Raw genomic sequence first — 26,007 nt, forward strand, 5'->3', positions numbered from 1 at the left:
ACATCTGAGACCCGACGAGAAAAGGTCGGGTCTCCAGTGCAGGGAGAGATTCAAAAGTTTCCCCCCCCCCCCTCCCACCCCACCCCACCCCCATCCCCCCCACACACACACCCCAACATAAAATAACAAAAACGACATAAAAACACAGACAAAAAATAATAAAAACGCGGACAGGCTGCAGTGGCCGCTGCTGACCAGAGTCGCGCCGCCTACCGGAATATTCTATACTCAATGCTCTGATTTATAAAGGCTAGCATACCAAAAGCTTTCTTTACCACCCTATCTATATGAGATTCCACCTTCAAGGAACTATGCACGGTTATTCCCAGATCCCTCTGTTCAACTGTATTCTTCAATTCCCTACCATTTACCATGTACTTCCTATTTAGTTTTCTCCGGGTGCTCTGGTTTCCTCCCCCATCCCAAGGTTTGCAGGTTAATTGGCCATCTGTAAATTGCCCCTAGTGTGTAGGGAGTGGATGAGAAAATGGGATAACTTAGAACTAGCGTGAACAGGAGATCGCCGGTCGGCATGGACTCGGCTGAGGACCTGTTTCCACACTGCATCGTTAAAGTCCAGATGGATTGTTAATAACAATGATAAAGACAGCAATAGATTCTTAAGATTTTTTTGTACCATAGATTTTTAAATATCTATAAATTACTACAAAAATGCCCAACACTGTTCACAGGAACACAAGGAACAGAAACCATTGTTAGACTTGCTTTTAAGTTTCTATTCAAGACATTATTCATAGTTTTTGGTTAATTCAATAATGACCTGGGTTTCCCATGAAGAGACTGTGTTCTATTTCAAGTACCTAGAGCTGTGGATTGTCAGTTCTCTTAAATAAGTTCCAGGAACTGATCTCCTGGCCACACCAATGAACAATCCTGCCAGGTTTAACATTTTCTCTTTATCATTGTTAAATGTCTGGATGAAAAAGCTGTGGAGCAGGCTCAGTAAGAGCTATCAAAAGGAAAATGAAAAAAAAAAACAGGACTTCCACCGGCACAGTGGCACAGCAGTAGAGTTGCTGCCTTACAGCACCAGAGACCCGGGTTCAATCCTGACTATGGGCACTGTTCTACGGAGTTTGTATGTTCGTCCTGTGGGTTTTCTCTAGGCACTCCGCCCGGTGTCCTTCTAGAACTCCAATGATGTGCAGGTTTGTAGGTTAATTGGCTTCAGTAAAAATTGTAAATTGCCCTTAGTGTGTAGGATACTGCTAGCATACAGGGTGATCGCTGGTCGACATGGACTTGGTGGGCCAAAGTGTCTGTATCTCTAAAGTCAAACAACTCAAGACTTTCGGGAATGAATCAAGAGTCAAGTCAAGATTGGTGAATTGCCATTTTATATTTAATAACAATTTTAACTCCATTTTTCACTCCCACACTGACATTTCTGTCCTGGGCCTCCTCCATTGCCAGAGTGAGGCCAAACACAAACAGCACCTCATATTCTGTTTGGGTACTAGTATGAACGTTGAATTCTCTAATTTTAGGTAACTAACTGACAAACAGCCCCTTCTCCCTCCCCAACCCCCTCCTCTGAACCCTGGATGACTTTATGCTTTTCTCTCCTCCCCCACTCCCTCCCCACCACCTACATCCTTTCCTCCAGCTTCACAATCCCCAACATTTCTATCCCCGAGCTTCACAATTCGCAACTCTTTCTCCTTTTGGGCTCACACCCATCTCTTCATCCCTGCCCTTTGTCCAACAATCTGCCTATCAAACCCCCCCTCGACTATTTTCACAACCAATTTTCTAACACACTTTATCATGCACTAAATGTCATCCCCCTTACTCTATATCACCACACTATGGTCAGTTTGACTGTAATCATGTATGGTCTTTTCTTTGACTGGGTAACAGGCAATAATAGCTTTTCACTGTACTTTGGTATACTTGACATTAATAAACTGTTTCACACGCTATTCAAACAGATCGGATCAGATCAGACATTGATACAAACATGTCAAACTCCAGTACAATAGATAGAGCAAAGGTGAAGATACAGTGTACAGAATATAGTCCATACTTACAGGTAGAAAAGCGTTTTTTAGTTTAGATTAGTTTAGAAACGCAGCATAGAAACAGGCCCTTCTGCCCACTGAGTCAGTGCCGACCAGCGATCACTTGTACACTAATTCTATCCTACACAACAAGGACAATTTAAAATTTACAGAAACCAATTAACCTACCAGCCTGCACATCTTTGGAATGTGGGAGGAAGCGGGAGCACCCGGAGAAAACTCATGCGGTCACAGGGAGAACGTGCAAACTCCGTACAGACAGCCCCCGTAGTTAGGCTCAAACTCGGATCTCTGGTGCTGTAAGGCAGCAAATCACCCGCTGCGCCACTGCTAGAGCGATTGTATTAGATAGTAGGTCTTTCTCTGGGAAGAACAGGCAAAGCGACAAAATGAGGCAAGCATATACTTCCACCAAATGAGTATCAAAAATTGCAGATGTTGGGAATCTGAATCAAACGCGGGAAATGATGGAAACTCTGAAGTAACACCGGTGGAATAACAGTTATCCTTTTAGGCCAAAGACCCTTGAACAGAACTGGGAATGAGTTCTAAGCTGAAGGATTCCTAACCTTTGCCATGTGCTTCCCATGAAAATAGATCTTTGTTGTGCTGGAAACTGGAGTGAAGTTTGTCAAGCTTTTGTAGTCACTGGGATTGGACTCAGATAAAATTAATTGTTTTTACCTAGGTCTTTTCTAAAACCTTGTTAGGATTCTTGGATGATATTGATCATATACCAAGAGGCACCTTGGAAAGTCCATACAAGGTATGTTTGAGCCTGGATTCTTGACCTTGAAACTATGAATATGCATAGTTGAAAGGAAGGTGTATTATTTCTAGCACAGATTCAAAACCAACCGTTATGCCCCTGTCCCACTTAGGAAACCTGAACGGAAACCTCTGGAGACTTTGCGCCCCACCCAAGGTTTCCGTGCGGTTTCCGTGTGGTTCCCAGAGGTTTTTGTCAGTCTCCCTACCTGCTTCCACTACCTGCAACCTCCGGCAACCACCTGCAACCTCCGGGAACCGCACGGAAACCTTGGGTGGGGCTCAAAGTCTCCAGAGGTTTCCGTTCAGGTTTCCTAAGTGGGACTGGGGCTAACGGATATTTGAAGTTGACCTCTCTCATACCGGCAAAACTCACAAAATGCTGGAGGAACTTTGCACGTTAGGCAGCGTCGGTGGAGGAAACGGATATGCGACGTTTGGGATGGCACGGGGCATAGCAGTAGAGTTACTGCCTTACAGCGCCAGAGACACGGGTCTAATCCTGACTACAGGCGCTTTTGGTACGGAGTTTGTATGTTCCGTGTGTCGTGTAGGTTTTCTACAGGTGCTCCACTTTCCTCCCACATTCCAAAGACGTACAAGTTTGTAGGTTAATTGGCTTTGGTAAAGATTGTAAATTGTCCCTCGTGTGTAGGATGGTGCTATTGTACGGGGTGATCGCTGGTCAGCATGGACACGATGGGCCAAAGGGCCTGTGTCTGCGTTGTATCTCTACAGTAAACAGCCTGCATCTGGACTAAAGCACATAGAAACATAGAAAATAGGTGCAGGAGGAGGCCATTCGGCCCTTCGAGCCAGCACCGCCATTCATTGTGATCATGGCTGATCGTCCCCAATCAATAACCCGTGCCTGCCTTCTCCCCATATCCCTTGACTCCACTAGCCCCTAGAGCTCTATCTAACTCTCTCTTAAATCCATCCAGTGACTTGGCCTCCACTGCCCTCTGTGGCAGGGAATTCCATAAATTCCCAACTCTCTGGGTGAAAAAGTTTTTTCTCACCTCAGTCTTAAATGACCTCCCCTTTAGTCTAAGACTGTGGCCCCTGGTTCTGAACTCGCCCAACATTTAGAAACATTTTTCCTGCATCTAGCTTGTCCAGTCCTTTTATAATTTTATAAAATTATGGATTAAACTGGTTTAAACTTGCCTTCACGCCAAGGTGATTTACTGAACACTTCCTCAAAGTGTTTTGATGGCTCTGGGCCTGCACTCACTGGAGTTTAGAAAAGGGCAACCTCATTGAAACTTACCAAATAGTAAATAGACTGGATAGTTTGGATGTAGAGAGGATGTTTCCACTTGTGGCAGAATCTAGGACCAGAGGGCACAGACGCAGAACAAAAGGACATACATTTCAAAAGGAGATGACAAGGAATTTCTTTGTTCAGAGGGTGGTGAATCTGTGGAATTCATTGCCACAGACAGTTGTGGAGTCCAAGTCAATGGATATTTTTAAAGCAGAGATTGACAGGTACCTGATTTGTATGGATGTAACAGGTTACAGGCAAAAGGCAGGAGAATGCGGGGTGAGAGGGAAAAATAGATCAGCCATGATTGAATGGCGGAGCAGACTCGATGGGCCAAATGGCCTAATTCTGCTTCTATGACATATGAATTTATATTGAACGTTCACCTCTGAGAGACAACACTAGGAATATCATCCCGACTGCACAAACAGTGAACCCAAGGAAGCGACCAAACCCATGTGAAATGCCACATGGTATCTTGATGCATAAGGACATCTTCATGAGTGTTAATTGGCAAGAAATGTTGGCTCCCACCATCATCTACTTAAAAACGTTTTCTCCCACCAGCGTACAAAGGGTACAAAGCAAATGTTGGGAAGTAGATAGAGGGAATTGTTATTGTAAGGGCAGCTTTGTAATCTCCATGGAGCTGGACTCTTCCACATTTTAGTTTTAGAGATACAGCATGTAAACAGGCCCTTCGGCCCACCGAGTCCACGCCGACCTGCAATCATCCGTTCACACTAGTTAGAGTAGAATAGAATAGAATAGAATAGAATAGAATAGAATAGAATGCAATTTATTGTCATTCAAACCTAGGTTTGAACAAAATATCATTTCTACAGTTTTTTACATTACAAAACAATCCAAGACCCACACTTAACACAGTTTACATAAACATCCATCACAGTGAGTCTCCAACATCTCCTCACTGTGATGGAAGGCAAAGTCTTTATCTCTTCCCTTTGTTCCTTCTCCCGTGGTCCAGCAGTCCAACTGCAGTGTCGAGGCGAACTGGAGCTCCGATGTTAAATCCCTCGGCGGGCGATGGTAAGTCCTGAGGCCGTTTAAGCCACGCCGGGCGATGTTAGGCCCCGGCTCCATGTCCTTAAACCCGCGATTCCAGCGGGAGAAGTCGCCGTTGCGGAGCTCGGAAAAGCGGTCTCCCACCAGGGACCTGCGAGCTCCCGATGTTCCCGTCCACCGGGTCTGCGGCCGGTGCCTCCGAACTCCAAAAGTCGGGTCGCAGCCGCACGCCACCACAGCTCTTCCCGCTACGAAGTTGGCCAGCTCTGCGATGTCAGTTCCGCAGGCTCTGCAACTGGAGCCCTCAGGTTAGTCCCGGCAGGAGGTCGCCGCCTGCTCCACGATGTTAGGCCCAACGACATCCGAGACCCGACAGGGAATAGTCGGGTCCCCGCACAGGGAAGAGATTTAAAACTGTTTCCCCCACAGCCCCACCCCCCCACATATACACAGCTAAAAAAATAATAATAACTAACTCAAAGACATACATTTAACAAGACAAAAATAAAAAAAGACAGACGACTGTAGTCGAGCCGCTGCCGTTAGGCGCCGCCACTGATAATAATAGTTCAATATTATCCCACGTTCTCATCCACTCCCTGCACATCTTGGACAATTTACAGAGGGCCAATAACCACATAACCATATAACAATTACAGCACGGAAACAGGCCATCTCGGCCCTACAAGTCCGTGCCGAACAACTTTTTTCCCTTAGTCCCACCTGCCTGCACTCATACCATAACCCTCCATTCCCTTCTCATCCATATGTCTATCCAATTTATTTTTAAATGATACCAACGAATCTGCCTCCACCACTTCCACTGGAAGCTCATTCCACACCGCTACCACTCTCTGAGTAAAGAAGTTCCCCCTCATGTTACCCCTAAACTTCTGTCCCTTAATTCTGAAGTCATGTCCTCTTATTTGAATCTTCCCTATTCTCAAAGGGAAAAGCTTGTCCACATCAACTCTGTCTATCCCTCTCATCATTTTAAAGACCTCTATCAAGTCCCCCCTTAACCTTCTGCGCTCCAGAGAATAAAGACCTAACTTATTCAACCATTCTCTGTAACTTAGTTGTTGAAACCCAGGCAACATTCTAGTAAATCTCCTCTGTACTCTCTCTATTTTGTTGACATCCTTCCTATAATTGGGCGACCAAAATTGTACACCATACTCCAATCAACCTACAAACACGCACATCTTTGGGATGTGGGAGGAAACTGCAGGAGACCAATGCGGTCACAGGGAGAACATGCAGACTCCACACTGACAGCACTCGAGGTCAGGATTGAACCCACGTCTGTGTCAAGTGTACAGTGAAAGCATTGTTTTGCGTGCTATCCAAACAAATCAGATAATACAATCCATAAATACAATCAAGTCAAACTTGGGCCCGCTCACCTTAAAACTACGCCATCTAGTCTTTGACGTTTCCATCCCGGGAGAAAGATTCTGAATGTCTATCCTATTCCTGCCTCTCATAATTGTATATATTTCTTTGAGGTCTCCCCTCAGTCTCCAACACTCCTTAGAAAACAATCCAAGTTTGACCAAGCTCTCCTCGTAGCTAATAACTTCAAATCCAGGCTGCATTCTGATCACCCTCTCCAAAGCTTCCCCAACCACCCTGCAATGGGGTGGCTTGCAGGAGAATAAAAAGCACCAAGGAGAATTGAATGAAGGCAATCAGATTTCCATGTGAGGATGGCGGCATCTTTTACTGTGAGGGACAAGAAGCATCGTGGGTTGATTCTTCGTTACATATTTAGTTACCGGGAATGCATGTGGGGAAGTAATTGAATGAAATAGAGATACTTGTGGAAAACAGAGAAAGAATTTGGATTCATATGGCTATTTTTTTTCTCAAGGATATCACAAAGCTCTGCACTTTTGAAGTGAAGTTATATTTGTAATGTGGCCAGAGACTATTTAGTTTCTGCATTAAAAGGTGTCACAAAGGCACAACGACGAAAGTAATAGATTCACTTGTTTTGATGGCATTGAGCTGAAGATGGATAAGTGCTGGCCACGGTGATGTACTTTTCACTCTTTGAATCTCTTAAGCCATAAAATGTGGTTGGCACGGGCAAGTTGGGCCAAAGAGCCTGTCTCCATGCTATATGGCTCTGTGACTCCTCCAGACACTGGGAACCCGTGAGTGGGCAATCCTATCACTGCATCTCCATCGGCTTCAAGGGAGTGGAATCTAGATTTAGTTTTTGTTTCATTTAGTTTAATGTCACGTGTACCAAGATGCAGCTTTTTGTTCCACGCTGTCCACAAACATCATATAATGACATGATATTTTGTAAACAATGTCTATATTCCAGAGTTTTAAAGAATGGAAGCTATTTTCAAGGAAATGTATGCAGTTAGAATATAGAACAGTACAATACATTTACAGGCCATTTGGCCCACAATGTCTGTACTTGAACATGATGCCAAGTTAAATTAATCTCCTCTGCCTGCACATGATCCATATCCCACCATTCCCTGTATATCCATGTGCCTATTCAAAAGCCTCTTAAATGCTACAGTTATATCTGTCTCCACCACACCCCTGGCAGCATGTTCCAGGCACTCTGTGTTTCAACTGGAAATTCTTTCCCCCTCCCACAGAGGTTGTTTGACCGACTGAGCTCCTCCAGCAGCTTGTTTTTGTCCAATAGTGTAAACTGCACTCCACTATCTCATTTTAAATATGGCTTTATTTTTAGAATGGTGTATTGCAGATGATATTTATTGCAAGACATTACATTTAGTAAATAAAAGGACTGAAAGTCATTGCTATCTGAAACTATATGTTTCTAAACAGGTTCAATTAATTACTAGACTTTGAAAATACAAATTACTATGATTACTTGGAATCTATCTTCTATCTATCCATATCCATATCAAAGGACAAAGGACATTTGAGTTACCATGCAGCACACAAATCAGATAAACACAATACTATAGAATTTAACATAAAACATAAAACGTCCCCCACAGTGGAATCAACGTTTCTCAATGCGAGGGAAGGCAACAAAGTTCAGTCCTCTTCCTCTTGTTCACCCGGGGTCTATGATCTTGGATGTGTGTGTGTGTGTGTGTGTGTGTGTGTGTGTGTGTGTGTGTGTGTGTGTGTGTGTGTGTGGGGGTGTGTGTGTGTGTGTGTGTGTGTGTGTGTGTGTGTGTGTGTGTGTGTGTGTGTGTGTGTGTGTGTGTGTGTGTGGGTGTGTGTGTGTGTGTGTGTGTGTGTGTGGGTGTGTGTGGTGTGTGTGTGTGTGTGTGTGTGGGTGTGTGTGTGTGGGTGGGTGTGGTGTGTGTGTGTGTGTGGGTGTGTGTGTGTGGGGTGTGTGGGTGTGTGTGTGTGATCAATCGCATCTTCTCGACAAAATGTCGTGCAAACGGTAAATATTTGACATATTCCGGTAACGATTTATCACGTGGAATCCAAAATCATCTTATCTGAAAAATTAATGCATTATTTCTCGAGTTTATGTTCAATAAATTTAGGATCACTTCCTGTGGATTGGAGGATAGCTAATGTTATCCCATTTTTCAAGAAAGGAGCGATAGAGAAAACAGGGATTTACAGACCAGTTAGCCTGACTTTGGTGGTGGGAAAGATGCTGGAGTCAATTATTAAAGAGGTAATGATGGGGCATTTAGATAGCAGTAAAAGGATTAGTCCAAGTCAACATGGATTTATGAAAGGAAAATCATGCTTGACTAATCTTCTGGAATTCTTTGAGGATGTGACAAGTAAAATGGATGAAAGGGAGCCAGTGGATGTAGTGTATCTAGACTTTCAGAAAGCCTTTGATAAGGTCCCACAGGGGAGACTGGTGACTAAAATTAGAGCACATGGTATTGGGGGTAGGGTGTTGACATGGATAGAAAATTAGTTGGCAGACAGGAAGCAAAGAGTAGGAGTGAACGGGTCCTTTTCAGAATGGCAGGCAGTGACGAGTGGAGTGCCGCAAGGCTCAGTGTTGGGGCTGAAACTGTTTACCATATATATTAATGATTTGGAAGAGGGAATTAGGAGCACCACTAGCAAGTTTGCGGATGACACTAAGCTGGGTGGCAGTGTGAACTGTGAAGAAGATGTTAGGAGGTTGCAGGGTGACCTGGACAGGTTGAGTGAGTGGGCAGATGTGTGGCAGATGCAATATAATATAGATAAATGTGACGTTATCCACTTTGGCGGCAAAAACAAGGGGGCAGATTATTATCTCAATGGGGTTAGGTTAGGTAAGGGGGAGGTACAGCGAGACCTGGGCGTCCTTGTACACCGGTCACTGAAAGTTGGCTTACAGGTACAGCAGGCAGTGAAGAAAGCGAATGGAATGTTGGCCTTCATAACAAGAGGATTTCAGTATAGGTGTAGAGAGGTTCTTCTGCAGTTGTATAGGGCTCTGGTAAGACCACATCTGGAGTATTGTGCACAGTTTTAGTCTCCTATATTGAGGAAGGATATCATTGTGATTGAAGCAGTGCAGCATAGGTTCACGAGATTGATCCCTGGGATGGCAGGACTGTTCTATGAGAAAAGATTGAAAAGACTAGGCTTGTATTCACTGGAGTTTAGAAGGATGAGGGGGTATCTTATAGAAACATAAAATTATAAAAGGACTGAACAAGCTAGATGCAGGAAAAATGTTCCCAATGTTGGGCGAGTCCAGAACCAGGGGCCACAGTCTTAGAATAAAGGGGAGGCCATTTAAGACTGAGGTGAGAAAAAACCTTTTCACCCAGAGAGTTGTGAATTTATGGAATTCCCTGCCACAGAGGGCAGTGGAGGCCAAGTCACTGGATGGATTTAAGAGAGAGTTAGATAGTGCTCTAGGGGCTAGTGGAGTCAAGGGATATGGGGAGAAGGCAGGCACGGGTTATTGATTGGGGACGATCAGCCATGATCACAATGTGGACTATGTAGATTATTGTTGGGACAGGCTGATATTTGCATATGCTCACTGGCAGTGACTGGGGAGGGATTATTTTTGGTATCTCGTTTTTCTTTTATTGGTGTTGTCTTGTTATATGTTAGCATAAGTTGTTTTTTATTTATTATCTTCGTACACTCTGTCTGTAACAAGTAGACAACTTTGCACTTTGTTATGCCCTGAAAGCTAAATAAAAAGATTTTGATTTAAAAAAAAACATACATTTAACACATATAAAACAGACACAAAGAAGGAAAAGACAGACAGATTGTTGGCGAGGCAGCCAGTGGTGGCGCCACCTGGATTCTTTCACAGTTCCTGAGGGACCTCACTATCATGTGCCAGTTGGCATCGTAAAGTGATCGGCAACAGTTGGCAGATGTTACACAATGATTTAGCAAACTATTTAAGAATTAGGCAGCATCGTTTAAACATATTTTAAAAGTGTAGAGATGGTAAATGCTAAAATTTGTGCGATATGTTCCACAATATATTTTTGTGATTGTAACAACATACAGGGGATCATATAGTCTTGCACTAAACATTGTCACTTTATCATATATCTGTACACTGTGGATGTCTTGATTGTATTCATGTATAGTCTTCCCGCTGACTGGTTTGCCGCAACAAAGGTTTTTGACTGTTCCTTGGTACACGCGACAATAAACTAAACTAAAGTAATAAGGTGGCACAGTGGTGCAGCGGTAGGAGTGTTGCCTTACAGCGCTGGCAGCGCCAGAGACCCGGGTTCAGATTCAGATTCAGATTCAATTTTAATTGTCATTGTCAGTGTACAGTACAGAGACAACGAAATGCATTTAGCATCTCCCTTGAAGAGCGACATAGCAAACGATTTGAATAAAAAATAATAAGTGTCCGGGGGGGGGGGGGGGGGGGGGGGGGGGGGGGTGGTGATTGGCAGTCACCGAGGTACGTTGTTGAGTAGAGTGACAGCCGCCGGAAAGAAGCTGTTCCTCGACCTGCTGGTTCGGCAACGGAGAGACCTGTAGCGCCTCCCGGATGGTAGGAGGGTAAACAGTCCATGGTTGGGGTGAGAGCTGTCCTTGGCGATGCTGAGCGCCCTCCGCAGACAGCGCTTGCTTTGGACAGACACAATGGAGGGGAGCGTGGAACCGGTGATGCGTTGGGCAATTTTCACCACCCTCTGCAATGCCTTCCGGTCGGAGACAGAGCAGTTGCCATACCATACTGTGATGCAGTTGGTAAGGATGCTCTCGATGGTGCAGCGGTTCGATCCCGACTATACGCTGTCTGACCGGAGTTGGTACGTTCTCCCCGTGACCCGCATGCATATTCTCCGATATCTTCCGTTTCCTCCCACACTCCAAAGATGTACAGGTTTGTGGGTTAATAGGCTTGGTAAATGTAAAATTTGTCCCTAGTGTGTGTAGGATGGTGCGTGGATGGATGGTCGGGGCAGACCCGGTGGGCCGAAGGGCTTGTTTCCGTGCTGTATCTCTGAGCTAAACTAAACTAAACTAAACTAGGGGTAAAGTCCAATACAGAGGTTATGAGAAACAGGAGAGGATGGAGAAAGTTGGATTGTTTTCTCTGGAGCATCGGAGATTGAGGGGAGAACTGATAGAAGTATATAACATTCAAAGTGGCAGTCAGAAACATGTTCCCCAGTGTGGAAATGTCAATCACTCGGCAAAACTTTACACTGAGACGCTACGTAAAATTGTAGAATTCAATGTTCATGCCGCTGGGTTGGAGCGGATTAAAACCATGCCTTCTTGATTATACTAGAGAAACTAGCAGAAAACTCACACGATAAGTAGCTCATGGAGTGAGATCATGCCCCCATAATCACTACGGGGATGTGAGCAAAAGATCATTTTCATCTGGAATATGATTATGATCTGTAAATCATTGCCAGTGATGACGGGAATAACAGAATCCATCAGAGCTTTCAACAGGAAATTGGATGGGATCTTGCAGCAAAATCACCTTCAGGCCTTTGTGCAGAGACTGGATTCTTTCACAGTTCTGTGAGGGGCCTCAGTCACTATTATCTCTTGTGCCAGTTGGCATCGTAAAGCCATCGGCAACAGTTGTCAGGTGCTGTCTACATAGACGCAGATCGAGCAAACTCGTGCAGGCAGTAACTTTGTGCAACTTGGCTACGGAGGTGCAGTTGGCCAGTGCTGCCGATCACAAACGGGGACCCAGCGGGGGATGGGGGGGGGGGGGGGGCGAGAGAACAAATGGCCAACATGACTCTGAAGAAGGGTCTCGACCCAAAACATCACCCATTCCATCTCTCCAATGATGCTGTCTGTCCCGCTGAGATACTCCAGCATTCTGATTCTATCTATGACTCTAATTAGTACTTTTATAACTTGTTCGGTGCCAGAATCATGACAACTCTTTGCGTCCCTCGTGTATTGTACGCCAAAACAAAGAATTCCACTGCACCTAAGTACATGTGACATTGGAGAATCCATGAATCATGGAATATTAGGTAAGGACATTTTGGGCCGAAGGGCCTCTCCCTGTGCTGTACTGTTCTGTGATCAAAGGTCCAGGATGTTTTAGTATATGAAGCGACATATAGGGGAAACATCCAGGCAGAAGTTATGAAATAGACAGAAAGTCATAATTAATTGCAAGCTTGGATAATATATATAAATCAGAGCATTGAGTATAGAAGTTGGGATGTAATGTTAAAATTGTACAAGGCATTGGTGAGGCCAATTCTGGAGTATGGGGTACAATTTTGGTCGCCTAATTATAGGAAGGATGTCAACAAAATAGAGAGAGTACAGAGGAGATTTACTAGAATGTTGCCTGGGTTTCAGCAACTAAGTTACAGAGAAAGGTTGAACAAGTTAGGGCTTTATTCTTTGGAGCGCAGAAGGTTAAGGGGGGACTTGATAGAGGTCTTTAAAATTATGAGAGGGATAGACAGAGTTGATGTGGATAAGCTTTTCCCACTGAGAGGAGGGAAGATGCAAACAAGGGGACATGACTTGAGAATTAAGGGACAGAAGTTTAGGGGTAACATGAGGGGGAACTTCTTTACTCAGAGAGTGGTGGCTTTGTGGAATGAGCTTCCAGTGAAGGTGGTGGAGGCAGGTTCGTTTTTATCATTTAAAAATAAATTGGATAGTTATATGGACGAGAAAGGAATGGAGGGTTATGGTCTGAGCGCAGGTATATGGGACTAGGGGAGAATATGTGTTCGGCACGGACTAGAAGGGTCGAGATGGCCTGTTTCCGTGCTGTAATTGTTATATGGTTATATAATTCATTGGAGAAAAATGTCGGAGAAAAATGAAGCTTCCGCCACTACTCCAGGAGATATTACTGAATGTAAATTGAGAAAGCAGGAAAGTGCATATTTTTTGTCCAATATCTTTGAATATCCCAGCAGGAGTTAACAAAAGTGTTAGGAGTGTTGGAAGCAAAAAAATACTTTTCACGTTGATGTTATTGGCGCAGTATATTGTTTTTCACTTGAGATCTACAATGAACATCATAGAAATACTTTTCTGGAAAAGGATTTTCAATGGATTATGAATGTAGAATATAGAACAGCGCATCACAGGAACAGGCCATTCGGCCCCACAGTGTCTGTACTGAACATGATGCCAAGACCGTTACTGTATTGCCTGCATTGAATCCATATCTCTCCATTGCCTGCGTATCCATGTGCCTATCCAAAACTCTCGTAAACACCACTATTGTATCTAGGTACATTCCAGGAACTTGCTCTGTGTAAAAAGTGAGAGGGGGCAGAGTTTATGAAGGACCTCAGGAGCAACTTTTTCACTTAGTGTGTAGTCTGTATCTGGAACGAACGAGCTGCCAGAGGAAGCTGTGAAGTGGATACAATTGACCTTTTCAAAAGACATTTGGACAGATGCATGGGTGTTGCCAGGACATTAAGGCTTGAGCTGTAGCGAGAGATTGGGCAGGTTAGGACTTAGAAACATGGAAACATGGAAAAATAGGTGCAAGAGTAGGCCATTCGGCCCTTCGAGCAAGAACCGCCATTCCATATGATCACGGCTGATCATCTAAAATCAGTATCCCGTTCCTGCTTTTTCCCCATATCCCTTGATTCCTTTAGCCCTAAGCACTAAATCTAACTCTCTCTTGAAAACATATCCCTTGGAGCGCAGGAGGCTAATGGATGATCTCTTGAGACATGTAAAATCATGAGGGGGAATAGATAGGATGAAGTATTTTACCCAGAGGAATCAAGAGCAGAGGACACAGGTATAAGGTGAGAGGGGAAAGATTTAATAGGAACCTGAGGGATGATTTTTTAGCACAGAGCTGCCAGAGGAGGTAGTTGAGGCAGGTGCTGCCCCCACAGTGATATCACACTGGCCAACGAACTAAACACCTTCTTTGCCCGCCTCGAAACTGGCAACGCCATCAGGAGAGGAATTACCCCAGCCATGGCGGAGGGACAGGCCTTAACACTGAGCACTCAGGAGGTACAGTGCGCTCTGCGTAGGATCAATCCACGCAAGGCTGCAGGCCCGGATGGAGTCCAGGGAAGGGTACCAAAGGACTGTGTTGTACAGCTAGCGGAGGTATTCACGAGGATCTTTAACCTGTCTCTATCCCTGGCAAGTGCCTGAAGACAGCTACCATAGTGCCAGTGCCGAAAAAGTCTAAAGTCACCAACTTGATTGACTACCGCCCGGTTACCCTAACTCAAATCCCAATGAAGTGCTTTGAAAGGCTGGTCCTCTCCCACATCAAATCCAGCATCCCTGCCTCACTGGACTCTCATCAATTTGCATACAGGGCAAATAGATCAACAGAGGATGCCATCTCTCTGGCTCTTCACACTGTCCTGACTCACCTGGACAGACAGGGCCGTACGTGAGGATGCTCTTCGTTGACTATAACTCTGCATTCAATACGGTCATCCCCACCAAGCTCACCACCAAACTCCACCAGCTAGGCCTCAGCTCACCGATATGCGATTGGATCCTGAACTTTCTGACGGAGAGACCGCAGGCAGTGAGATTGGGCCCGCACCTGTCCTCCACTATCATCCTGAGCTCCGGCATACCACAGGGCTGTGTACTAAGCCCCATGCTCTACTCCCTCTTCACTCACGACTGTGTTCCTGCATTCGACACCAACACCATTGTCAAGTTTGCAGATGACACAACCGTGATTGGGCTGATCACCAACGGTGATGAAACAAAATACAGAGCGGAGGTGCAGAACCTGGCGGACTGGTGCACACGTAACAACTTGTCACTAAACACCTCCAAGACCAAGGAGCTGATTATTGACTTCAGGAGGTCACATAATGGAGAATACGCCCCAATCTCCATCTACGGGGAAAGTGTGGAGAGAGTGTCCAGCTTTAAGTTTCTGGGCACTCACATTTCAGAGAACCTCACATGGTCCACCAACACTGCTGTGCTGGTCAAAAAGGCACAGCAACGACTGTTCTTCCTGAGGACATTAAAAAAGGCTAGTCTGCCCCAGCAGCTGCTGACAACCTTCTACCACTGCACCACAGAGAGCATATTAACGTATGGCATCTCTGTGTGGTATCTCAGCTGCACGGAGGCGGAGAGGAGAGCTCTTCAGCGCGTCATCCACAGAGCGCAGAAGATTATTGGGACAGCACTACCAGCCTTGGAGGGCATCTACTACACACGGTGCCTCAGGAAGGCCGTCAGCATCCATAAAGACTCCTCACACTCCAGTAATGGACAGTTCGAACGACTTCCCTCTGGCAGATGTTACAAGGCCTTCTACGCCCGAACCTCCAGACTCAGGAACAGCTTCATCCCCAGAGCTATAGCGGCTCTGAACCGGCCCTGCTGAGTCACGTCACACAGACACATCTGCACTTTAGTCTGTTTGAACTGTTTTACTGTTTTAATGTTATTTTTATAAACCATGTTCTCTGTGTATCTAAATCTAAATTTTATTAGTTATTCAAGTATGACATCGGATGGAAGCTGCATACCCAAATCTCATTGCACTAATATGCAATGACAATAAAATATATTATTATTATTATTATTATTATTATTATTAGTAGTATTATTATTACAGTATTTAAAAGGTGTTGGATAGGTACATGGAAAAGAAAGGTTGAGTGGGATATGAGCCAAATGCAGGCAAATGGAATAGCCCAAAATGTCAACTTGGTCGGCACAGGCAAGGTGGGCCGAAGGGCCTGTTTCCAGGCGGTACAGACCTATGACTCCATAGCTCTGAAATTAGAACAAATAATGAAATCAAAAGATGAAAACTATTGACCCAAAGTTAAATGAAGGAGGACTTTTCTACAGTGAGTTTTGAAGTGAAGAAATAAATTCTTCAAACCTTCAAAGCCAGTTTAACACTGTACAACAAAAAATTAAATAACCATTTTATTATACCAAAGCCTTTCCTTTCACAGATGCTGCCGGACCTGCTGAGTTACCATTCCATGCAAGATCCCAACATCTGCAGTTCCTTATATCACCTGGTATATGTTAGTTCATACAGTTAGATTTTATCTGCTTTTCCTGGTTTAGTGCCTCACTTAAAGTTAACATATCGATCTTCCAGGCCCTTCTGACGGTTCTGCCTATTCCATCGCCTTTGATTAACTGTTCATAAAGAGTCTCATGGGCCTGTCCAACTTAGGCGATTTTTCAGCGGACTGCCGCCGACTGTCAAGTTGCCGGTAGTCAACTGAAAAAGCGGCAACTGGAACGGCGAGTGGAACACAAACACACACACACACACACACACACATCGCTTCCTTCATCAGCCCATTATGCAGGCGGGAGACAGGGCAAGCGGGGGGAGCGCTGTCTGAGTGAAATTCACACGGTGCAACGCCAAGGTGATTGTACCGTGGCTGTTGTTCAGGGTCTTGGTGAGACCACACCTGGAGTATTGCGTACAGTTTTGGTCTCCAAATCTGAGGAAAGACATTATTGCCATAGAGGGAGTGCAGAGAACGTTCACCAGACTGATTCCTGGGATGTCAGGACTGTCTTATGAAGAAAGACTGGATAGACTTGGTTTATACTCTCTAGAATTTAGGAGATTGAGAGGGGATTTTATAGAAACTTACAAAATTCTTAAGGGGTTGGACAGGCTAGATGCAGGAAGATTGTTCCCAATGTTGGGGAAGTCCAGGACAAGGGGTCACAGCTTAAGGATAAGGGGGAAATCCTTTAAAACCGAGATGAGGAGAACTTTTTTCACACAGAGAGTGGTGAATCTCTGGAACTCTCTGCCACAGAGGGTAGTTGAGGCCAGTTCATTGGCTATATTTAAGAGGGAGTTAGATGTGGCCCTTGTGGCCAAGGGGATCAAAGGGTATGGAGAGAAGGCTGGTACGGGATACTGAGTTGGATGATCAGCCATGATCATATTGAATGGCGGTGCAGGCTCGAAGGGCCGAATGGCCTACTCCTGCACCTAATTTCTATGTTTCTATGTGATACAGCCACACACTGCAATGAACAGGAAGGTTGGCGCTGTAATTAAGACGGCTAGCACAGTGTACGGTAAGTCCTTTAAAAGAGGGGGGGAGAGGGGTGAGAAGGGGGGAGAAGGAGTGGAGATAACTTTTAAGAAGCCAGAGACACACGGCTGTGAAGCTCGGCGGTCATTTAACATTAGTTAACATCGGTTATCCTTGGTTCTGAAAAATACTGCTTACTATTTTTTCCCCAATGAGCCAATGAATTTCACCGGTCAGCACCGGCTCCAACCAACGAGAACCTTCGGCCTCCTGGCGACCCACCTGCGGCACGAGAATTCTCGCTACTCCCCATGGCGGCTTCATTCTGGTCGCCGCTCATTTTTCAATGTGTTGAACAATTTGCGCCGACCATAATGAGGCCGCGACTAGTTCCCAGAATGCGGGAACTCCTCACGACCATGAAGGCAACTCCCCGACAACCATCCACGAACATGTGACGATCATGTGGCAACTGCATTGTCTCCTGCAGTCGCTTAAAAAGTCGCCTAAGTGGGACAGGCCCATAGGTGGGACAGGCCCATTAGAGTTCTCCATCACGAACAGGCCCTTCAGCCCAACTCACCCATGCTGACCAAGATGCCACATCTACACGAGTCCGACCTAGAGACAGAGGGTAGTACAGTGTGAAAACTGGCCCTTGGGCACAAATTGCCCACACCAGCCAACAATGTCCCAGCTAAACTAGTCCCACCTGCCTGCATCTGGCCCATACACCTCCAAACCTGTCCTATCCATGTACCTGTCTAAACATTTTTAAGCATTGTGATAATACCTGCCTCAACTACCACCTCCAGCAACTCTTTCCATACACCCTCTATCCTTTCTGTAAACAAAGTTACCCCTCAGGTTCCTATTAAATCTTTTCCCCCTCACCTTAAACCTATGTCCTCTGGTTTTCGATTCCCCTATTCAGGGCAAGAGACTCTGTGCATTCACCTGATGTATTCCTCCCACAATTGTGTACAGCTCTACAAGATCACCCCGCATCCTTCTACACTCCAAGAAATAGAGTCCCAGCTTGCTTAACCTCTCCCTATTGCTCAGGCCCTCGAGTTCTGGGAACATCATCGTAAATCTTCTCTGTATCCTTTCCAGCTTGACAACATCTTTCCTATAACATGGTGCCCAAAACTGAACATAATACTCTGAATGTGTCACCAGCAACTTATATAACATGACATCATAACTTCTATACTCAATTCTCTGACTGATGAAGACAATGTATCCACGGCCCTTTATGACCACCTATGACCACCCTATCTACCTGTGATGCCACTTTCAACAAATAATGTACCTGTACCTTCCCGCGTTTACCCCTTATCCCTCTAAACCTTTCTTACTGTTGTTATATAATGATATTTCACTATAAACAGCATTTAGGACGTGTTGCGTTAACGTGGATCCCATAAAAGTAGAATTAAGGAAAGAGCAAGCTGCTGCCTTGGCTGTTACTCACCCAGTCAACCACCAATGTTTGCGTTCGTCTGTCTCCAAACCCTAACCATCCCAACGTGCGTTTGCGTTGGACAAGATGCAATGTCAGAAACCAAAAGCAACAGTTCAATATTATTCTTGGCAATCTTCTTCCATCCATTGTGTTGATGAATGGTTAATGGGAACACCAGCAAGAAGACTAGCTAGTGACATCCGCTGGTAACTGAAAGCAGAGACAAATTGGTTCAAATTGGACAGCAAAGGTGATAATGACTCTCTGAGGTTTTACAGAAAATGATACCAAACCACAGATGTGAATTTGACAACCCTAGCTCTGTTGAGTTATAATACTTGCGGCAATTACAGAAAATAATGTTTATCTTCAGTCAGTTAAACTGTGGTATATTGATTTTTTTTTTTTTAATTCTCAGATTCAAGAAAGCACAACTTCAAATATTATTTGTTGTTCATCTTGTCATGCGTTTCTTTAGACTTCAGAGATACAGCTCGGAAACAGGCCCTTCTGTCCATCGAGTCCATGCCGATCAGTGATCACCCCGTAGTATCCTACACACTAGAGACAATTTACAATTTTACTGAAGCCAATTCACGTACAAACCTGCACATCTTTGGAATGTGGGAGGAACTGGAGCACCCGGAGAAAACCCACGAGGTCACAGGAAGAACGTACAAACACCGTACAGACAGCACCCGCAGTCAGGATCGAGCCCGGGTCAGTTGCGCTGTAATGCCCTGTCCCACTTAGGAAACCTGAACGGAAACCTCTGGAGACTTTGCGCCCCACCCAAGGTTCCAGTGCGGTTCCCGGAGGTTGCAGGTGGTTGCCGGAGGTTGCAGGTAGTGGAAGTAGGTAGGGAGACTGACAAAAACCTCCGGAAACCGCACGGAAACCTTGGGTGGGTGCTAAGTCTCCAGAGGTTTCCGTTCAGGTTTCCTAAGTGGGACAGGGGCATTAGGCAGTAACTCTACTGCTGCACTATTGTGCCACCCTGCTGTTACTCTGTAAGTGTAATGCTACAATGCTGTAACTCTATATTCTGCACTCTGATATTTTTCTCTTTGCATTACCGGATGTACTTGTGTATGTGTTGATTGTGCTCATGGATGCTCTGATTTGATTTGACTGGATAGCACGCAAACAAAACCTCCTCACTGTTTCTCAGTACACGTGACAGCAACACACTAATAAAGGGGTATGGGCAGATGGGGCTAGTGCAGATGAGGCATTTTGGGTCAGCATGGGCAAGTTAGGCTGAAGGGCCTGTTTCCACACTGTGGGTCTGTATGAGCGTTACAAAACGACCTTGTGTGCACAGACACAGACTTCCAGCAAGCTTGTCAGTGTAGGCCTGCGATCTTGCATCCCCTCAAATACATCTGATGTGTGACATCTGTGGCCCAAAGAAGCATTTGCTCAGTTTGGAGATGTGTGTGTCGCCTGAGCAAGGCAGGCAAGCGGGAATGAATAACAGGAAATTTGAATTCCAACATCACTGAGCTAAAACAGAAAGCACACTTTTCCTTTTATTGTTTTTACATCTCCTGCCAGAATTCCACTCCACCCTGTACAACAATCCTTCAATTCTCGGAACATCGCCTCACATTACATAGAAACATAGAAATTAGGTGCAGGAGTAGGCCATTCGGCCATTCGAGCCTGCACCGCCATTCAATATGACCATGGCTGATCATCCAACTCAGTATCCCGTACCTGCCTTCTCTCCATACCCCCTGATCCCCTTAGCCACAAGGGCCACATCTAACTCCCTCTTAAATATAGCCAATGAACTGGCCTCAACTACCCTCTGTGGCAGAGAGTTCCAGAGATTCACCACTCTCTGCGTGAAAAAAAGTTCTTCTCATCTCGGTTTTAAAGGATTTCCCCTTTATCCTTAAGCTGTGACCCCTTGTCCTGGACTTCCCTAACATCGGGAACAATCTTCCTGCATCTAGCCTGTCCAACCCCTTAAGAATTTTGTAAGTTTCTATAAGATCCCCTCTCAATCTTCTAAATTCTAGAGAGTATAAACCAAGTCTATCCAGTCTTTCTTCATAAGACAGTCCTGACACCCCAGGAATCAGTCTGGTGAACCTTCTCTGCACTCACTATGCACTATGGCAATAATGTCCTTCCTCAGATTTGGAGACCAAAACTGTACGCAATACTCCAGGTGTGGTCTCACCAAGACCCTGTACAACTGCAGTAGAACCTCTCTGCTCCTATACTCAAATCCTTTTATAATGAAAGCTAACATACCATTCGCTTTCTTTACTGCCTGCTGCACCTGCATGCCTACCTTCAATGACTGGTGTACCATGACACCCAGGTCTCGCTGCATCTCCCCCTTTCCCAATCGGCCACCATTGCATTAGTTACAATTGCATTAGTTGTGATACAGATATAGTGGGCCATAGGGGGATGTTTGCCGATTGGCCACTGTAACCCTGATGAAGGGGCACCACGGTGGAGCAGCGGTAAAGTTGCTGCCTAGCATCACCAGAGACACGGGTTCCATCCTGACTACGGGTGCTGTCTGTGTGTGGAGCTTGTACGTTTTCCTTGTGACCATGTGGGTTTTCTCTGGGTGCTCCGGTTTCCTCTCACATCTCAAAGATATGCTGGTTTGGAGGTTAATTGGCATTGGTAAAAATTGTAAATTACCGTCGGTGTGTAGGATAGTGTTGGTGTATGGGGTGTTCGTAGATCACGGTGGGCTCGGTGAGCCGAAGGGCCTGTTTCTGCTGTGTATCTCTAAATAAACTAAACTCTAAATAAATTAAACAAACTAACCTAAACTCTGCGAAGCCAGTTCATGAGAGCCATGGATAAAGTGAATACCTATGGGCCTGTCTCATTTACGCGACCTTTTAGACGACTACAGAAGACTATGTGGTCTCCACATGGTTGCCACATGTTCGCGGGTGTTTGCCGGGGAGTCGCCTTCATGGAGGTGAGGAGTTCCCGCATTCTCAGAGCTAGTCGTGGCTTCATTCTGGTCACCGCTAATTTTTCAACATGTTGACCAGAATGAAGCCGCCATACCGAGTAGCGAGAATTCTCGTGGCGTAGGTGCAGTGGCAGTGGGTCGCCAGGTGGATGTAGGTTCTCACAGCTTCTTGTCGGTTGTAGCCGGTGCTGACCGGTGAATTTCATTGGCTCACTGGGGAAAAAAAAGTTTTCAGAAACAAAGATAACCAACCGGTAATGTTAATGTCCGCCGAGCTTCACAGCCGTGTATCTCTGGCTTCTTAAAAGTTGTCTCCACTCCTTCTCCCCCCCTCTCTCCCCCCGTCTTTTAAAGGACTTACGTGAACCTTCCCGTACACTGTGCTTTCACGGTGTTAATTACAGCGCCAACCTTCCTGTTCATCGCGGTGTGTGTCTGTATCATAGAAACATAGAAAATAGGAGCAGGAGTAGGCCGTTCGGCCCTTCGAGCCTGCACCGCCATTCAATATGATCATGGCTGATCATCCAACTCAGTATCATATTGGCTTTACACCGTGTGAATTGCACTCAGACAGCGCTCCCCCCGCTTGCCCTGTCCCCCCCCCCCCGTGACGGAAGTGATGTGTGTGTGTGTGTTCCACTTTGTCACCGTTCCAGTCGCCTGTTTTTCAGTGACCTGCTGCGACCTAACAGTCGCCTGAAAAATCGCCTAAGTGGGACAGGCCTATTGGTCTCTTTCCCAGGGAAGAGGATTCTTGGACTAGAGGGCATAGGTTTAAGGTGGGAGATTTAAGGTGGATCTCAGGGACTACTTTTTCAAGTATCAACTTAGCATGGTAGTGATACCTTTTTTGAATGACTGAGACTCAGAACATAGAACAGGACAGCAGAGGAACAGGCCCTGCAGCTCACTATGTCTGTGCTGAAAAAAAGCAACATCTATCTTCCTGCACATAATCCATATCCCTCCATTATCCCTGTGACTATCCAAAGTGTCATATCTGCTTCTAGCAACGCATTCCACGCACTCACTATCCATTCTATGAAAAACATAGGGTGGCCCAGCGGTAGAGTTGCTGCCTCACAGCACACAGACCCGAGTTACATCTTGACTACGGGTGCTGTCTATACGGAGTTTGTACAGTCTCCCCGTGACCGCGTGGGTTTTCTCCAGGTGCACCGGTTTCCGCCCACACTCCAAAGATGTACAGGTTTGTAGGATAATTGGCTTTGGTTAAAAAAATGGTAAATTGCCCCTAGAGTGTAGGATAGTGCTAGTACACGGGGTGATTGCAGGTTGGTGCGGATTCGGTGGGTGTGAGAGGATATTTCTATCCTCTCACACCCACTGCATGCCTCTTATAATTGTCTACACTTCTATCAAGTCTCCCTTCAACCTCTGACGCTCTGGAGAATACAATCCAAGTTTTGCATTATTTTTCAGAAATGACTTGGAACCAACCATCTGGCTGTTTTGAAGGCTAAATAGGTGCCTTGATACTGTGTGGGGAAGAGGAGGGGTTTCCCCCTAGCTTCCTAGCCAGTATCTAGTCTCAACCACCCAACAGAAATAACACAATGCAATGGTCCTTGCACCTGTTACTGTGACGAATTTAGAAATGTCATTCTCATTTAAATGCAAAATGTGAAAAAGTGTTTGGACCTGATATCTGAGGATGGATGTGCTGGCGTTGGAGAGGGTCATAGGTTCATATGTTCATAGGAGCAGAATTAGACCATTCAGCCCATCAAGTCTACTCCGCCATTCAATAAAGCCTGATCTATTTTTCCCTCTCAATCCTATTCTCCTGCCTTCACCATGACAGACGTACTAATCAAGCATTCTCCTCATCTTCCTAAAGGAATGTCCTTCAATTATAAGGCCAGGACTAGTCCTAGACTCTCCCACTAGTGGAAACATCCTCCCCAGATCTACTCGATCCAAGCCATTCACTATTTGGTAAGTTTCAATGAGTTTCCCCCTCATCCAGAGGAGGTTTACGAGAATGATCCGGGGATGATTGGGTTAACAATTGAGGAGTATTTGATGGCTCTGGGCTTGTACCGGCTGGAGTTTAGAAGGATGAGGGTAACTTCATTGAAACTTACCAAATCGTGAAAGGGCTGGATAGAGTGGATGTGGAGAGGATGAGAGGGCAAGATAGATCAGCCATGATTGAATGGTGGAGTAGACTCAATGTGCTGAATGGCCTCATTCTGCTCCTATGACATGATAAAATAGCTGGTTTAATAATATTAAGCTCCACAAAGCACAGTCGTGCAGCAATAGAGCTACTGATTCACCACGCCAGAGGCTCGGGTTTAATCCTGACTCGGCTGCTGACTGTGCGGAGTTTACACATTCTCCCTGTGACCACATGGGTTTCTTCCGGGTTCTCTTGTTTCCTCCCACATCCCAAAGATGTGTGGATTTGTAGTTTAATTCTGCATATTGCCTTTAGCGAGTGATAGAATTTGCAGATGCTGGTTTATACCAAAGATAGACACAGAGTGCTGGAGTAACTCAGCGGGCTAGGCATCTTCTCTGGTGAACATGGGTAGGAGACGTTTCGGGTCAAGACCCTTCTTCAGTCTCAATGTAACCTATCCATTTTCTCTAAAGATGCTGATTGACCCACTGAGTTACTCCAGCACTTTGGATTAGATTAGTGCGGGATTAGTATGAAGGGGTAATCGATGGTCAGCACGGACTTGATGGATCGAAGGGCCTGTTTCCGTGCTGTGTGTCTCTGTCTAACAACATATCAAATTCAACAGAAACTTGTTTTTCCCCTTCCAACTTCAACTTTCAAAATTATTTATAAAATTATAAATAAGCAATACTTGTCTACAATTTTGTGTAGGGTTTGGTTAGAACCATTTGTATGCTGCCATTGGTTTCAATTTCCTTACGGTTTTCATCACAAGGTAGTGAGACCAGGCAGGTTGAGCAAAATGGTTTTTATTGCCAAATCACAAACAGAAGCTCGTAAAACCGCGTACCTGGTCTAGCTGACGGACACAGCTCCTGTCGACGGGAAGAGCGCTGATAACTAACTAAAAAGCCCATGAACGAACCCCCATGGTCACGTGACAGTGCCGACCAATGATAAGGGTTCTGACTTCCCAGCCCCACCACTAGATGCCACTACAGGACCCCCCCCCCAGAACCAGAGGAAAGAAAACGAGCAGGAGTGCAAATCAGGCGGGCAGACCGTGTGGAGACAGGAGGAATATGCACAAGATAGGCACAACAGGTGTAACCGGCACAACAGATGCAACCGGCACAACAGGTGCAACCAGCAAAAGCGGGATGGCCAGTGGATGACCTCTACGACGGGCTATCGATATCCAGGTGGGCGTGCTTGAGGCTGGCCACCGGAATGATCTTCCAGCCCCCGACATCCAAAACAAAAGTCGTGACGTCGGGTTGCAACACCCGGTAGGGACCCACATAAGGGCGCTGCAGCAGAGACCAGTGCGTGTCCCTGCGGAGGAAGACAAATTGGCAATCTTTGCGGGCCGGTGCAACATAGGATGGAACGACACTGTGGTGAGAGGTCGGGACAGGAGCCAGCCCACCGACCTTCTCACAGAGTTGTGCCAGCACAGATGAAGGGGGTTCCTGCTGCCCCCGGCTGCTGGAAGAAAGTCGCCGGGTACCTTCAGAGGGGAGCTGTAAACCAACTCAGACAAAGTGGGCAAATCCGCCTTCGGGGCCGTGCGGATCCCCAGCAACACCCATGGTAATGCATCCACCCAATCAGGACCCGTGAGCCGTGCCTTCAACGGGGACTTCAAGTGCCAGTGAAAGCGCTCGACCAGGCCATTGGCCCGAGGATGGCACACAGTAGTATGATGTAGCTGAGCGCCGTACAGCTGGGCCATGGCCGACCACAGGGCATAGGTGAACTGAGCACCGTGGTCTGTAGGGATGTCTACAGGAACACGACAACGTGCCAGTCAGTGGGCCCCGAGAGCCCGCGCACAAGTCGCATCGGAGGTATCGGGGAGCGGGACAGCCTTGGGCCACCGTGTGAAACGTCCACAATAGTGAGCAGGTGG

The 26,007-nt window shown here is 45.8% G+C and overlaps 1 long non-coding RNA gene across 1 annotated transcript; it reads right to left on the bottom strand.

Annotated features, from left to right (window-relative positions):
- Window positions 1-225: 225 nt before the first annotated feature.
- LOC129702507 (uncharacterized) lies at window positions 226-25,030 on the bottom strand. The gene is made up of 3 exons (XR_008724392.1): window positions 24,946-25,030; window positions 18,994-19,194; window positions 226-448 (listed from the first exon to the last, which is right to left on the bottom strand). It is a non-coding gene; the product is annotated as an uncharacterized LOC129702507 (long non-coding RNA).
- Between the last annotated feature and the right edge of the window lie 977 nt (window positions 25,031-26,007).

This window comes from Leucoraja erinacea, chromosome 13 (genome assembly GCF_028641065.1).
Source record: "Leucoraja erinacea ecotype New England chromosome 13, Leri_hhj_1, whole genome shotgun sequence".
In the NCBI taxonomy this organism is placed as follows: domain Eukaryota; kingdom Metazoa; phylum Chordata; class Chondrichthyes; order Rajiformes; family Rajidae; genus Leucoraja; species Leucoraja erinaceus.